This window comes from Furipterus horrens, unplaced genomic scaffold, assembly GCF_987537825.1.
Source record: "Furipterus horrens unplaced genomic scaffold, mFurHor1.1.pri manual_scaffold_2, whole genome shotgun sequence".
In the NCBI taxonomy this organism is placed as follows: domain Eukaryota; kingdom Metazoa; phylum Chordata; class Mammalia; order Chiroptera; family Furipteridae; genus Furipterus; species Furipterus horrens.
In genome coordinates, this window is record NW_028327172.1 from 163,926,743 (window position 1) to 163,941,584 (window position 14,842).

The 14,842-nt window shown below is 39.0% G+C and overlaps 1 protein-coding gene and 1 non-coding gene across 3 annotated transcripts in view; both read left to right on the forward strand.

Annotated features, from left to right (window-relative positions):
• The window catches only part of RASGEF1B (RasGEF domain family member 1B), a 565,627-nt gene that overhangs the window by 152,907 nt on the left and 397,878 nt on the right, over positions 1–14,842 (forward strand). The window lies entirely within an intron of this gene.
• On the forward strand, positions 6,113–6,219 carry LOC150019866 (U6 spliceosomal RNA). Its single transcript, XR_016509363.1, has one exon. It is a non-coding gene; the product is annotated as a U6 spliceosomal RNA (small nuclear RNA).

The following is a 14,842-nucleotide window of genomic DNA, read 5'->3' on the forward strand; positions in this document are numbered from 1 at the left end:
ACTGAGGAGGTTCCCAAAACAAAACATAATATTTGTGATAAACACCTTAATGCAATATTTTCAACTATAATGCAGTGTTTTATAAGTCAAAATTAATGCAAAATAATCCATGATGGATAAAATGGTTTTGCTGGGCAACAGGCTGAAATTTGGCCAGCATTTAGCATACATACCCCATCTACGCCAGCAATGGTGCTAAGCACTTTTCATGCCTTTTTTTTTTTCTTTTTAAAAATTTAATATACAGAACAATTCCATGAAATAAGTTCTATTATTTTCTGTCATTCTCCCCATTTTGCAGCTGAGAAAACTGAGGCTTAAAGTTGTTGAGTAACGTGCCCAAGGTTATAGCTAATAACTAACAGGATCCAAGCAGCTTGACTCCAGAAACTGCTCCTGTCCATGGTTCAACATTACTACTTCCAGGATGGCTCAGTTAGATCAAATTCTCTGGATGCTGATATGACTCCACTATTCTGGCATTTCTACAGGCTCAGAGATAAGTTCAGGACCTCAGAGCAGACATGTATAGACTGGCCCAGAGTTAATTTGATGAAAAGCCGTAGCTTATTGGTTTTCCTACACTAGCTGGTTTCTGTCCAGCCTGTTGTTAGGAGAGAAAGTGTGGAAAGAGATGAGGCAGGGGGAAAGGGAGAGAGAGAGAGTCAGGACATTCATAGGTACACAGTAAGAGGCAGAAACATAAAGACAGTGAGACCAAGAACAAATACAAAGGTTGTTGGTAGAGGCAAGAGCAATGAGGAAGAGGCTCCTTCACCTTGAATTTCAAGCCCAGAACGAAGAGCAAGGGAACTCTGAAGCTGAAGAGGGTGCATGTAACTCAGCACTAGAGCTGTGGGGAAATGATGCTTCTATCTGTGGGAGTACATTGGTGTCACTCAGGCCTGTTTTCTGTCTTCTTTACCATGGGTTCTATCCCTGTCCTTTCCTACACAGCTATATCTTCATAGGTAGCCTGAGGTTTTTACTGCAATCCGAAATAGCCCAGTGGGCCCTTGTTCCAATTTCATAGTCCTCTCTTCCCATCTGAGTTGTCCTGTCCTATCCTTCCACTGCCTTCTCCCTGCCCCTGGCCATCCTGCCTCCTCTAGCTGCCATTATTACTTACACTTTAATGTAAGAGCTCTCATAAGTGGAGCCACATTTTTTTCTTTGTGATGCTTCATGAAACTGTAAAGAGCCAGCTGTCTGTGATCCTTCAGCTGACTCTCCCAAATGCTTCATTATCTGTCAGTTTCTTCATGCCTGCAGGGCTAGAAGCAGAGGGTCTGGAGCTGAGGGGACTGGGCAGGTAGGGGGTAGTATCTGAGAAGGAATGCGCACAGAAGTAAGAAAGAGGTTCAGTTAAACTTACAGTACACTGGAACACATCTGCTCACTCAGTGGCATATCTCTTATAGAATATTTATACTTTCAACTTCAGATTTGCTGCTACTGCTACAAGGTTTAAAATACATATGGCAGATTTTCCAGTACCACTTAGCTCACTGAAATAATAATTAACCATCAAGGCCAGTGGTTCTCAGTTTTATCAGATCCAATAACCCCCTTTGGCAGTAAATATTTAAGACGTGTTTTGTTATGATTCCTCTGCTTTTTATATGGATAATATGACCTATTTACTTACACCTTTAAAAATGCTGTGACTATAGAAGAAGTAAAAGGAAAGCAAGTTAAGTAAATAATGTAAATGTAAATTCTTGGGCAGAAATATGTCAGAGCCATACAAGACTGTCAGATATTAGAATTACTGAAAGTGGTACTGTGACTCATACTGTCTGATATGAGTGTTTTACATTGGCAACTCAAAATCCACAAGCAATGTTATAGTCAGTGATGATTTCCCAAAATTATCCTTGGCCCCCTCCAAGGAGATCCATATCCTAATTTCTAGAAACTTAATATGTTACCTCATGTAGCATAAGGTAATTTGCAGATGTAATTAAGTTAAGGATCTTCAGGTGGAGAGATTATATTGGATTAGCCCAATGGGTCCAATATAAACACAAGAGTTCTCTTAAGATAGCGACAGGAGTGTCAGAGTCAGAGAAGGTATAATAAGGGAAGAAGTTGAAGTGTTGCAAGGCCATGAGCCAAGGAATGTGGGCAGTTTCTAGAAGCTGGAAAAGGCAAGAAGAGGGATTCTCTGCAAAAACTTCAGAAGAAACACAACTTGGTTACCCATGGTAGACTTCTGACCTCTGAAATTGAGTTTCTTACAGCAGCAAAAGGAAACTAATACAGTGACCAACTCTTGGAAAATTTCAAAATGTCGAAGTTCAGTTGTTATAAATTTTATATGATAGCTTCCTTCTTGGAAAATTTGTTGCATAGTCAATATGTACAAAAAAAAATACTTTGTAATTATATGTATAATGGAGCTCAATTAGACTCAAATAGTTATAAACAAGGTTTTCACTGTATTACCAAGTCTTCTATTTTCTCAATCTTCTATTCCACGTCTTCTCTGCTCTCACCCACTTGCAGTTTTGGGTTCAGATTTTATGCTGAACAATTTCACTTCTCTCTTGCTTTGAGACCTCTTTGCCTTGTGGTTTTGCCTTTCCTTTGCAGAATAGCCTTCAAAGTGTTTTCTGCAGACTGTTTCCTTCCTAAGGCTGCTGACTGTTAACATTCTTGTTCAGGTACATGCTCTTCCATCAGTCCTCAGGTTTGACTGATGCCTGATGATCCTTCAAAACTCAAGTGCCATAATTTCCAAGCAGTTTCTTTGACCTCCACTGTCATGGGTAGGTCCTTCTCTTGGATTTTCACTGGTCTTTGAACTTACTATCCTTATCACCTGTTTTGTTTTTCTATGTCCAGACACTGTGCTAAGGACTTTAGATATATTTTGTCACTTACATCATATACCAAACCTATGAGCTAGTTATTATTATCCCCATTTTACAGATGGGGAAATTGAGACTCAGAGTAAATACTCAATATTTAAAGTAAAAAAACTGATTCTTTTTCTTAGATTTTTTTTGTTTATGAAATATTAAATTTCAATGGATTCTCATTAAAAGAATTAAATCTTTATAACTTTTTACTCATTAGTAATCAGTTTCCAGACTGTTTCCCAAATTCTTCAGGATATCTTCTTTTAGAGTGGTGGGTATCATACTTTATACACTTGTATCATTTAAACTTTTTACAATGGTCAATTAGTGGAGTCCAACTTATTTGTCTTTCATGTATAAGTTACAAATAAAAAATATTTTAATGTTTTAAGAGTAGTTTAAATGTTTTCTAGGTCAAATATTTTTGTATATAATTTTTTGTGTATGCACACAATTCATTCACATGTTGATTTGTTCTATACTTACTAAATGTCACTGTGAACTAGGTTGTATTCTGGGCACTAGGAGCATAGCAATAAATAAGAAGGACAGTGGAGCTCACATTCTAGTGTGGAATATATCCAACATTCTGTCTAAGAAAAGAAAGAAAGCAGGAAAAGGTGGCAGAAAGGGACAGGGAGCTTTCATTACTTAGTCAAAGAAAGTCGCTCTGGGGGGCTGGTATGTGTGCATGGGACTGAATGAAATAAGGTAGAAAACCATATTAATATCTGGTGAAATTTATCCCACAATGTAACTTGCAATTTTTATGAATTACTTGTGTTTTATTTTGAAATTAAAATTAGTAGTATTAAAAGTACTCATTGAGTATATACTAGGTGCTTGGTGGGTAAGTTGGGCTGTTGGATAACAGGGAAATATGAGATCTGACCTTGATCACCTAGATTACAACCTCAATGGAAGTTAAGAACAATACACATAAGAGTATAAATGAGAAAATATTAATTTTAATTAATTAATTATTATTCGGTGCTAATTGTGTGACAGATTCTAGGTTTTGGGAGAACACTTTGGATCTTACATCTTTAGAATTAGATGACTAATTTTGCTAGATTCAAATATTTTTAAGCACAAGGCAATAAAACTTGAAGCAAGAAGATGGGAAAAATGTTCTTTAATAGAACTTTAGCTCTCACCCCTGTAGGGATTTCCTTCTCATAGGATCTATTCATGGAGTCTTTGAAATATGATTTTCACTGGGGATAGGAAACCTATTGGGAATACAGACAATTGATTTATGGTCTATGGCAATCTAAGCAGTGGTAGCTCTCCTTGGATCCCAACTCCTGCATCACCAAAATATGGTGGGAAGGGTAGCAAATTTATTGTTTTTCCTGCTTCTCTTCTCCATTGCTCTCTGTGCTTTGAACAAGTGAAAGTTGTGATATTGACTTAGACTAATAATCGAATTGAGACTCTCCATTGTCAGGCATAGAACTATTAATAGTAATTCCCTTTTGTGGCACTCAGAAAATGATTCATGGCTAGAACATGAATATGCTAACAGTATTTGTGCTGGTGGGATTATAACATTTTTGTTTTTTTCCAAGTTTTCTGCTTTTTCAAATCTCGATCATTCATAACACAGTTTCTGATTATACTCCAATTTTTGATGGTATTATCTTTGAAATTAAAAAAGCACAAGAAAAGTAATGATTCAAAGAAATCATTGGACTTACTACATTGAGTGCTTATTTGCTTTGTACAGTTGACTTTTCTCTGCTTAACTTAATTTCTTGCTTCAAAGATTCCATGCTTGAATCAACTTTTTTTATATTTTAATGATGAGTATTGTTCTAGTCATTAATTATAATATCTAGCGTTCATACAATGATGTTTATCCCAAAATGTAGAAACACATTTTTAAATTCAGTGATCCCTTAAATTTCAGCCTATCACAGAAGAGAGGCAGCAAATATTTACATTTCGTACAAGGGCTTGGAAGTTAGGGGACCAAAACAACAGCAACAACAAACTGTATACATTTTTCTTCGATCTGATTTGAAATATACTTTATTACAAAGCTGCCTAGTCTGTTCCCAAGACTATTTCTAAGGCCGGTAGTGAGGTTTTCTGAAATAAGCATTAAGTGCTGCTACCAGGCTGAGGCACAAGGCTTTCTCTTTGGTTTTCTAATTTCATTAGCTGCAAAATTGTTCTCTGGTGTTAGAATTCCAGGCAATGATCTTGACATACTGCTTCCCACAAGGGGTCCTGTGATTGTTTCGGAAGGTCTTTGTTGCAGTGTGTGTTATGAGAATGTGCTGGTCCTGGTTCTGTTTGCCTGCCATGCTTTCCTTACCCTTCCTCTGCTATGCTCACTGTGATGGGGAATCAAACCTGGCAGGCTGCACTGATTCCCAGGCTCCCCCTTGTCAGTTGGCCTCTGTCAGGGGTCAACCAATGCGGGGACACTGAAGGGTTGGAGGGTGGAAGAAGCCAGGGCACCAGCTTCTCCAGGGGACCCCAGCACCTGCTTTCTGCCCTAGTCCCTCTAGCCTAGGGCTGTCACGGCTTTCTGCTGTAATCTCTGGGCTGCCTCCTTTTCCTATTTGGCTTCTCAAGAGCAATTCCCTTGCCTGTGCTACTAATTCTCTGTTACTGAAGTCCCTGTTTTAGATGTGCCAAGTGGCTTCTGATTTCCTAGTTGGATCTTGACTCCTACAGGTATCAGTTCTCAGGGATGATTGCCAACAAAACAAACCACTGTCTGTAAGAATTTTCAGAAAATTAAAGTTAATACAATTTACCTTGTTTTAGGCCTCAAGAAACAGAATAATGTGGGGACAGGTGATAACTTTATAATTTTGTAGGCAGATACTTCTGAGCTGAAGAATTATTTTATAATCTGCTATAAAATGAGACAGGTTAATTACATAGACCTCTGAGTTTTGTTGTACACCTTGGATTTCTAGCAATTTGTAATTAGCCAAAGATATATTGTGGTATAATGTGATGCCTCTAAAATATATTAATGGAAATATTTAAAACTTTGTGTCTAAAAGCACAATATCTGTATCTTTATTTAAGGCAGACATTCTACACTCCTTAGTAGTATTACTATAATACAGACTATGAAGTCAGTTTACATTATTTTCCTGGACAGATGTCTATGCTGGATGAGTTGCCAACAATAAGTAAGGAACCGGTATGTAGTTTCTCCTGGATTTATATAACCACGTGACGTTCTGCAGTGGGGAAACCACCAGACTAGAAATCATTAAACAGTGCTCGCTTCAGCAGCACATATACTAAAATTGGAACGATACAGAGAAGATTAGCATGGCCCCTGCGCAAGGATGACACGCAAATTCGTGAAGCATTCCATATTTTTTTCTAGTGTTTTTGAGGAATTCAAAGTGCTACTAACATTTCAGAAAAGATATATCTACAAGTTCTTAGTTTAAGCAAGTAAAAATTATATTACAACTTCACAACCATACTCGTGTAATGTTTTGAAATTTGTTTTTCTGCAGAAAAAGTTTTCTTTTAGTTTTTTTTATTAGTTCAATTTTTGGGGGGACCAATGTCAATCATAAGATGCAAATAAATTAATTTATTTTTAGTAACTGATCATTGTACTGGAACCCTACTATTAAACAAATACTTGAGAGGATTATTTCCAAAGAAAGAAGTTCTAAAAATAAAGTTAAATACATTATTTAAAAAAAAAGAAAGAAAGAAATCATTAAACATAGATCTTATCTTAGATTGCATTCTCTAGAAACAGGGTTATGCAAGTGGTTTCTTGAGGGAAGGACAGGGCAGAGGATGAAGACAGGCAAAGGTGTTCCAGCTGAAGTCTAGCTTTAGCCTGATCATGTGGGGAACTCTGGAGAAAGAATGAGACCACAGAGAAGTCCCACCTTGAGACAGAGGGGCTGGACTTTGGCACCCCTGTTATCAGTCAGTCTTTCACTGTGCATAGCCCGTGCTGGGGTAGAAGTATGCACTCTTCCAGGCATTTATGCCCATGGAGAGCAACAATGCCTACAGCCAGTGAGAGATGAATAAACTGACCTAATAAAGGAGATATGTGTGAGGCACCCTTAGCATCTACTGTAGGTATCAGTACACCACTTAGAAACCCTTTGGCATTGGACAAGACACTTAACTTCTCTAAGCCTCAGGTCCCTTATCCATTTAAATAATGAGAAAAGACAGGGGGTTGGTAATAACAACCACCCTTGTCACTTTCTCTACCACTCATACAAGTGATTTGAAAGAAACAGAGTGCTGTGGAAGTAGGTAGCTAGGCTATTGGGAGAGAGGGCCATGCAAAGTTATAAAGCTGTGAAAACTCCAGTTTGAACATGACGTCAGTCTTCCCTTGGATTCCTCTGAAAACATAGTCTGAGACTAGAACTTGGGTAAAGGTAGATTATTTGGGAGGTGATCTCAGCAGACAGGAGTGACAGAGTGGGGATGGTGAAACGGGTAGAGGAAAGGCTAGATGCACAGTTGAGGTCCCTGCAGGGGTGTGGGTAGGGCTCCATCATTTGCATTTGAGGCAAGCTATTCTTAGCAGGAAATGAGTCATGGCCTGCACAGCACTATTGGCGTGACATTCCAGAGTGCAGTGTGCTGTTTGTTATGCTACATTCTTGGCACTGTTCAGATCCATTGATGTTCTTCATTAATTCCATTCTGTCATTGATTCTTTAAAAATGAGTCTGATCCCTGCCTCTAAGAGGATTTAACAGTGCAATAAGCTACAGTTCCCCTTGCACAGCAGATTCTGAGGCCACGATGGATATCCATCATCTCTCTCTTCCACTATCCATTCTAGTCTCCCCGCACCCTCAGCCAGCACTTCTGAGGTTGCTTGCTCAGTAGGTGAACTAGATCCTCACCCTGAGGGGCCTGGCACTGACTTTCTGCAATTACCTGTTACCTGTGATCAGTGGGTATGGAAACACTAAGAGATGCCCAGTGAACCACCTGAGATCCAAACTTACTCCTCATTTTTCTCCATTGTGTAGCAGCAACCGTGTCTCACTAGGATTAACACAGTTTCTCTGCCAATATAGGAAATAGCCTAGTATTTGGCTCAGCAAAAAAAAAAAAAATTAATGTAACCAAAAGGTTGTGAATTTGATTCCCGGTCAGGACACACACCTTCACTGTGAGTTCAAGCCTCAGTCGGGGTATATACAGGAAGCAACGGAATGGTTTCTCTCTCACATCAATGTTTCTTTCTATTTTTCTCTCCCTTCCTTTCTCTTTAAAAACAGTGAACATGTCTTAAGGTGAGTATTTTTTTAAAAAAGGAGTCTAACTCACACAGTTGTCCATCCTAGCCATGGTTGAAATCAGAGATGGCCCAAAAGAATGTCAATTGGGGAATCAGGTGTGTCTGCAACAGTTACTATCTCAGATCTTTTGTGAAATTCCTTTTTGCATGTGATGCTGGGTAGGAGTTTGTGCCCAGGAATTTCACAGACCTTGGTTCTGCCATCTTTGATCTTCCATTCTGTTCACATATCATTTAGGAAACAGTGGTAATTATTATGTACCAATTTCTGTATTAGAGATACAAATAAGAGGAAGTTTCTGTCCTTTGGGAACTCACCACCTAGCATAGGAAATAGGTATTTTAACAGTGAACTATATTTTGAAATTGATGTTTTTAATACAGGGAGCACAAAAAAGAGTAATAATCCTGCCTGGAAAAAACTGGAAGCCTTCATAGAGGAGGTGATATTTGGGTTGACCATTAAATGATGAATACAAGTTTTCAAAACGGACATTGATGAATGGAAGAAATGCTGGGTAGAGAAAACAGCGTCAGCAAAGGTATTGAGACATGAGGAAAAAGGCGTGACTAAGGAATGATAGGAACTTCAGGGGCTAAAGCGAAGAGTATGTGTTGTTGGGGTGGGGTGAGGAAAATTAGAGAGGGGTAGAATGGGAGGAGGAAGAAATGATTGAACCAGGTCAAACTGAAAGGCCCTGATAGACATCTCTAATGTAGACATGTGTATAGACCCCAAAGTCAGCATAGCAGAAATATTAAACCAGGATGTGCATGGGTAGACAAGGCAGTATTGGCATGAAGCTCTCAGAACCTTGCCACAGCTCTACCAAAAGGCTGGAGCTGGAAGGAGCTTTCCCCACCACTTTCAAATATGTTTCAGAAGATATACTACAGTGGGAGTCAACATGGTCTAATAGTCAGAGCTGTTCTGACTGAGGCAATGAAAGTGGTGGTCATGGATGAAGGGGAGTGCAACCTCCACCCACTTTGCTGCCATCTTGGATTGGGACTTCGCTCTGGGCTCTATCTTTTGCCCTTTCCTGTATCTTCTTCTTAATTTGATCCCTAAACTAGTTATCTCTGTTGGAGGAATGTAGCAAAGTGGGGAGGAAAAGAGAGAGTAGGGGTAGCGGACACAGGGACCTGCTAGAATTTACTATGGGAATTTTTCAAGCTACCCTCCTCTTTTTCTCTACTAATAGAAATGCTAATATGCCCCCCTGGGGAAGAGGGGAGGTAACTGGTGAGCTGGAATCACAAATGAAGTCTATATCCTGTCCCTCAGGCCTGTTGGGGAGAAAAGACATTTAGAACCCTGACTTTAACCTTAGCTTTTGCTTTTTAGAATTCTGAAGAGACTCCTTTCTAATTTCATGTTCTTCATGACATCAGAAAATTGCTAGCTCCCAGCATTTGTTTGTTTATTATAGCCCTTAGAGTTTATTACTAATCCTAATACATATAGCATAATCAAAATGATAAATTTCACTGCTAAAAGTCTTAGGCTTATATGGTAGATAGTTCAGGACAGATTTCCACATTTCTGTCATGTTTAGCACTGGGGAATGGAGTGAGGGAGGAGGTTTTGTATGTGCTTATTGTGATAACCTGTCATAAGGATATTCTCAGGGTTTTGAGTTGCCCTTAAATACCTACAGTTATGAGTGAGTAACAATGACATGAAAAAGAGGACTGTAAAGAGTTTTAGATCTTGTGGGCCATAAGGATAGATGAGGGGGGGAACTAGTGCTTTATTTCCAAGTCTTTTAAATAAAATAAGTTTAGTACAAACCTATAGCTTAGTTCTATTAATGGAAAATATTTTTTATTTCCTCAGTACATTTTAGAAATATTTTAAAAACAAATATTTAAATTGTAAAAAGAAAGCACATAGGGATAATTATTGTAATTTCATCTAAATTTTTTCCTGATATACATTTAAAAATTTTTATCACATTAATATATATGCATGGTTTTAAAAATAAAATGATGCTAAAAGACTTACATATAAAAAAATAGGCTCAGTGGATTGAGCGTCGGCCTGTGAACCAAGAGTGTCGCTGGTTCGATTCCCATTCGGGGCACATGACTAGGTTGCATGTCAGGTCCCCAGTTGGGGGCATGAGTGAGAGGCAACCACACAGTGATGTTTCTCTCTCTCTCTTTCTCCTTTCCCCTCTCTCTAAAAATAAACAAACAAATAAATTATTTAAAAAACATAGTAGTCATCCCCTCCCTCACTCATTGCTGTTATCAAGAGGCAAATAAGTACTTACTCTTTTGTATGACGTTCTATTTTGCGAAGCCAGAATTTTTAATCTCCTCCCCTATCTCCTCATCTCCTTTATCATTTTAATGTATTTATTTCACAATTTTTAATTCCATATTTGTGGTTTTATTATTTTTGCTAGATAATTTTTTTTTTTTGCTAAGCCAAATAGTAGGCTATGATTATATTTGCTCTATTTTATAAGCTTTGATTTTTCCTGGAATTAACAATTGCCTCATTTGTTGTTTTTACTTGTTTCACTGTCTTCTAATATCTGACCCAACTCTTCTCATACCCTCCACCAACTTCGAAAAATGTCTTTCTTAATTTTTTTCTTATCGTCAGACCTTCCCCACACCCTACCTTTTTTGGAGACATATCTTCTGGAACCCTCAGCTGCTCTGTTCAGCCCAGATTTGTTGCTCCCTAGACTTGCTGCAGAACTGCTCTCCTTTGACTAATCCACTTTTCTTCTCTATTGTGTGTCCAAGATTCATGTTATTTTCTTTCTTAGCTTATTTCTTCATTTTCTTTAGCTTCTTGAAAAGCCATAGAGGTTTTTCTTGGATTTTGCATATTTGAAAAACAGTATTTATTCCATTTTTTACACTTGATTGATAGTTTGGCTAAATCTAGAATTCATGGTTGCAATTTTTTTTATCTTTTTATTTTTTAGAATTTTGACGCTATTACTACAGTGACTTGTAGCCTATAAAGTTGCTTGGAGAAGATGGATTCTTTTCTTATATCTGGTCCTTTGCCTATGACCTGTTTTTTCCTTGCTGGAAAACTTTAAGACCTCTTTATCTCTAGGATTCTTAAATTTTATTTTATTTTTTAATTTTTATGTTTTTAAGATATTACTTGTTTATTTTTAAAATGAGGGGAAGGAAGGGAGAAAGAGAGGGGGAGAGAAACATTAATGTGTGGTTGCCTCTTGCACACCCCCAACTGGGGACCTGGCCCACAACCCAGGCATGTGCCCTGACTGAGAATTGAACCGGCAACCCTTTGGTTCACAGGCCAGCACTCAATACACTAGGCCACACCACCCAGGGTTCTTAAATTTTACAATGCTATCCTCAAGATAGGTTCCTTTTTTATTCATTTTGTTACGTCTTTTAAGCAAGACAGTCATGTCTTTTAGTTCTGGAAAGTTTCCTTGATTTGTTTGAGGACTTCTTCATCAATGATTTCTCTGTTCTTTCTTAGATGTATCTTTCTTTCTCTCTGGCAAGTCATTTACTTCTCTATTGCTTCCACTATCTTATCATTTAATTCAGAATTAAAATGGTCTCCTAGACTGACCAAAGACTGAATTTGCATTTCTAATTCTTATTTTCTTGAGTATTAGGGTGACTTTTAAGATGAGAGAAATTGGAAATGTCAATGATCTTCACACTGAAAACCCAGTAATCATCACTTTAATTATAATGGAGAATAGGAGAATAGTCGGGGTAGCTAAATAAGTGGCTGTATGGAAAGAATTTCTTTTTCCTCTTAAGGTTTTCTTCTGATAAAAGCTTAAACACTATCCTTTTGAAAACATATCTTCTTCTTAAATGTGTGAGAGTAGATGGAAAAACAATGAAAGAGATTGTGGCTGAAAATCGCATTGCAGCATTTTTTCCATCATTTATAGGATGGGATTTCCTGCCTTCTTTTCATACAAATTCATATTTTCCCATCACGCCAAAGTTAGAATACACTGGAAGGAAATTGTGAATTTTCCAGGTGGTCTGTTTACTCTGCATTTTTGCACAGAAGTCTCGAGTCCTAACCTCTGGGAAAAGTGCTTAGTATTCTGGTTTCATCTAAACTGATGCATCATGTTTAAATTAACAGAGAATAAGAAAAGAATCAGATGGCTGGAGCAGGTTTGAAGGAGGATGTTAAAGTGTTTCCTGAGACGGTGGTTTTGTAGGCGTGATGCAAACAGGAACTCGTTTATATGTGGTCATAAAGGGCAGTTGATGATAATGGATATTGCGCACTTACTATGTGGCCGGGATTGTGCTTGGAAATGCTTTACTTACATTGTCCTGTTGAAACAGAACCCCAGGCTGTTCAGTGATGATGGGCTCGATTGCCCTCTCCCATAAAGCATAACTCCCGATACCAGAGTTTGGTAAAAAGGAAAGGAATTTTTTATTTAATAGTTATACAAATTTAGATTAATGGCGGAATTCTGCCGTTAAGTACCACTTCCTTTAAAACACACACAAGCACACCGTCCCTCCCTTTGGTAAACCAGACCAGTGTCAGAATACACCAGACTGAGGTACTGTCTTTCAGAAAAGTAGAAATTCACAGCTCAGCATTCCCGGTCCCAGCTCAGCTTTCCTGGCAGCTCCCATTCATCTGTGCTTGATTGGGGAGGTTCTGCCTGTGTCGTGGTGTTCTCCAGCTCTTAATCCAGAACTGTGTGGCACCTCCTTACACACCTGAACTCATAGCAGGCTGGTGGAGTCCCTCTGCAGTCTTTCAAACTGGATGGCCCAGTGCCCCAAATGGCTGCTGCCTTACTTTTAAACCCTGACCGTGGCCTGTGACACAGTCAGTGTGGTAACCAGTCCTGGCCACTTGCAGAATCTCCTACAGGCCCCATAAGCCTTTTTGTCACCATTCTATGGTCAAAGCCCCTCCTCCCATCTCCATCCATAGCCATTTGCATAGCTAAGAAACTAGCTACCAGCCATAGATATGCAGAGGCATCTCTCAGGAAAGTGACTGTCCTCCACTGAGTCCCGTCCCTCAAATTCTGAGGCTTCTGTCCACTCTCTTACAATATAATCCTCACCATAACACTATGTGGGAAATACTGTTATCTCTGTTTTACAGGTTAGGAAGCAGAGAATGAAGTGATTTGCCTAAATTTACACTGAATGAGGAATTAATCCTTGGCAGTCTGAATATGGAAGCCCTGAACTAACCTATTCCTTAGAGATGAAGAGGCCGTGGAGATAGTTCCTATAAAGAAGGGAGGCAGTGGGTATAGACAAAGGAGGCAGCCTATATTGACGACATTCAAGGAAATTGCGCCCCAGGGGCCTCATGAGTGTTGCTGAGAAGAGCAGGCGAGGAAAGGAACTGTGTAAACATTTGCTTCTGCTTGAGTGTGTACCCCCCAGCGCCCTTCTACCAATTAGGAGAGCTGTCTTGAAGACTGCTGCCTCAGCTTCCGAAAAGAAGACCCCAGGGCATGCATTAATAAGAAGAGGGGGAGCTACAGCTGACAGAAAAATAAAGCTCTCATCAGGATCCATGGGCCCCCAGTGAGGTTGGAGCTTGTTGACTGAGCAGCAAGAGACTCCTGCTGTTGAGCTTCCCTGACTCCTAGCCTCCCTGCTGCATCTTGGAAGAGGGCTCTCTCCCCCATGACTTGCCTTATCTGGGATAACTAATGAACAGTGTGATGACAGGAGACACCTCTCCATATTGTTCATATCTTGGGCCCGTGACCAGATAATTCACCATTACCCTCTTGGTTCCATTAGAGGAGGAGTGCCATTTCAGCACTTTGCAGAATTAGGATGCAAAAGCAAAGGGCACAGAGTTAACTACATCATATCTTTCATTTATTTAGTCCATTGCTTTTAGGAGAGCATGGATTTAGAAGGGAGGGTTTTTTGTTCTGAGATGCAATCCCTCTTTAGTCAATATTAGGATGCTTGTTAGAATTACTTTGGACAAGAGTGACTGGATTCTGTCTGCTATCCACTAATTTAATACAAATGGAACTCCCTTAAAGCAGAATTTTTAAAATTTATTTTTATTGTATTTTTCCATTACCATTCATGCCTCTTATACCCTCTGCCACCTGCACCCACCCTCTCCTCCAATGCAATCACCACACTATTGTCTATGAGTCTTTTTTCTTTTTTGCTCAATCCCTTCCCCCAGAGCTGTCAGTCTGCTCTCTATCTATGACTCTGTCTCTGTTTTCTTTGTTACTTCAGTTTGTTCATTAGATTCCACATATGAGTGAAATCATGTTGTATTTGTCTTTCTCTGACTGGCTTATTTCACTTAGCATAATGTTCTCCAGATCCATCCATACTCTCACAAAGGGTAAAATTTTCTTCTTTTTTACAGCCAAGTAGCATTCCATCATGGAAATGTACCATAGTTGTTTTATCTACTCATCTACTGAAGGACCCTTGGGCTACTTCTAAATCTTGGCTATGTAAAGCCTGAACAGACACTTCTCCAAAACAGACATACAGATGGCCCATAGGCATATGAAAAGATGCCCAACCTCAGTAGTCAGCAATTCCACCTCTGGGAATTTATCTGAAAAAACCTGAAATACTAATTAGAAAGAACACAAGGACCCCTATGTTCACTGCAGCATTACTTACAAAGTAAAATTTTGAAGGGCTTTCTACTACATAATCTGTTTTGAACCTAAGAGGATGGTGTTATTGTTCC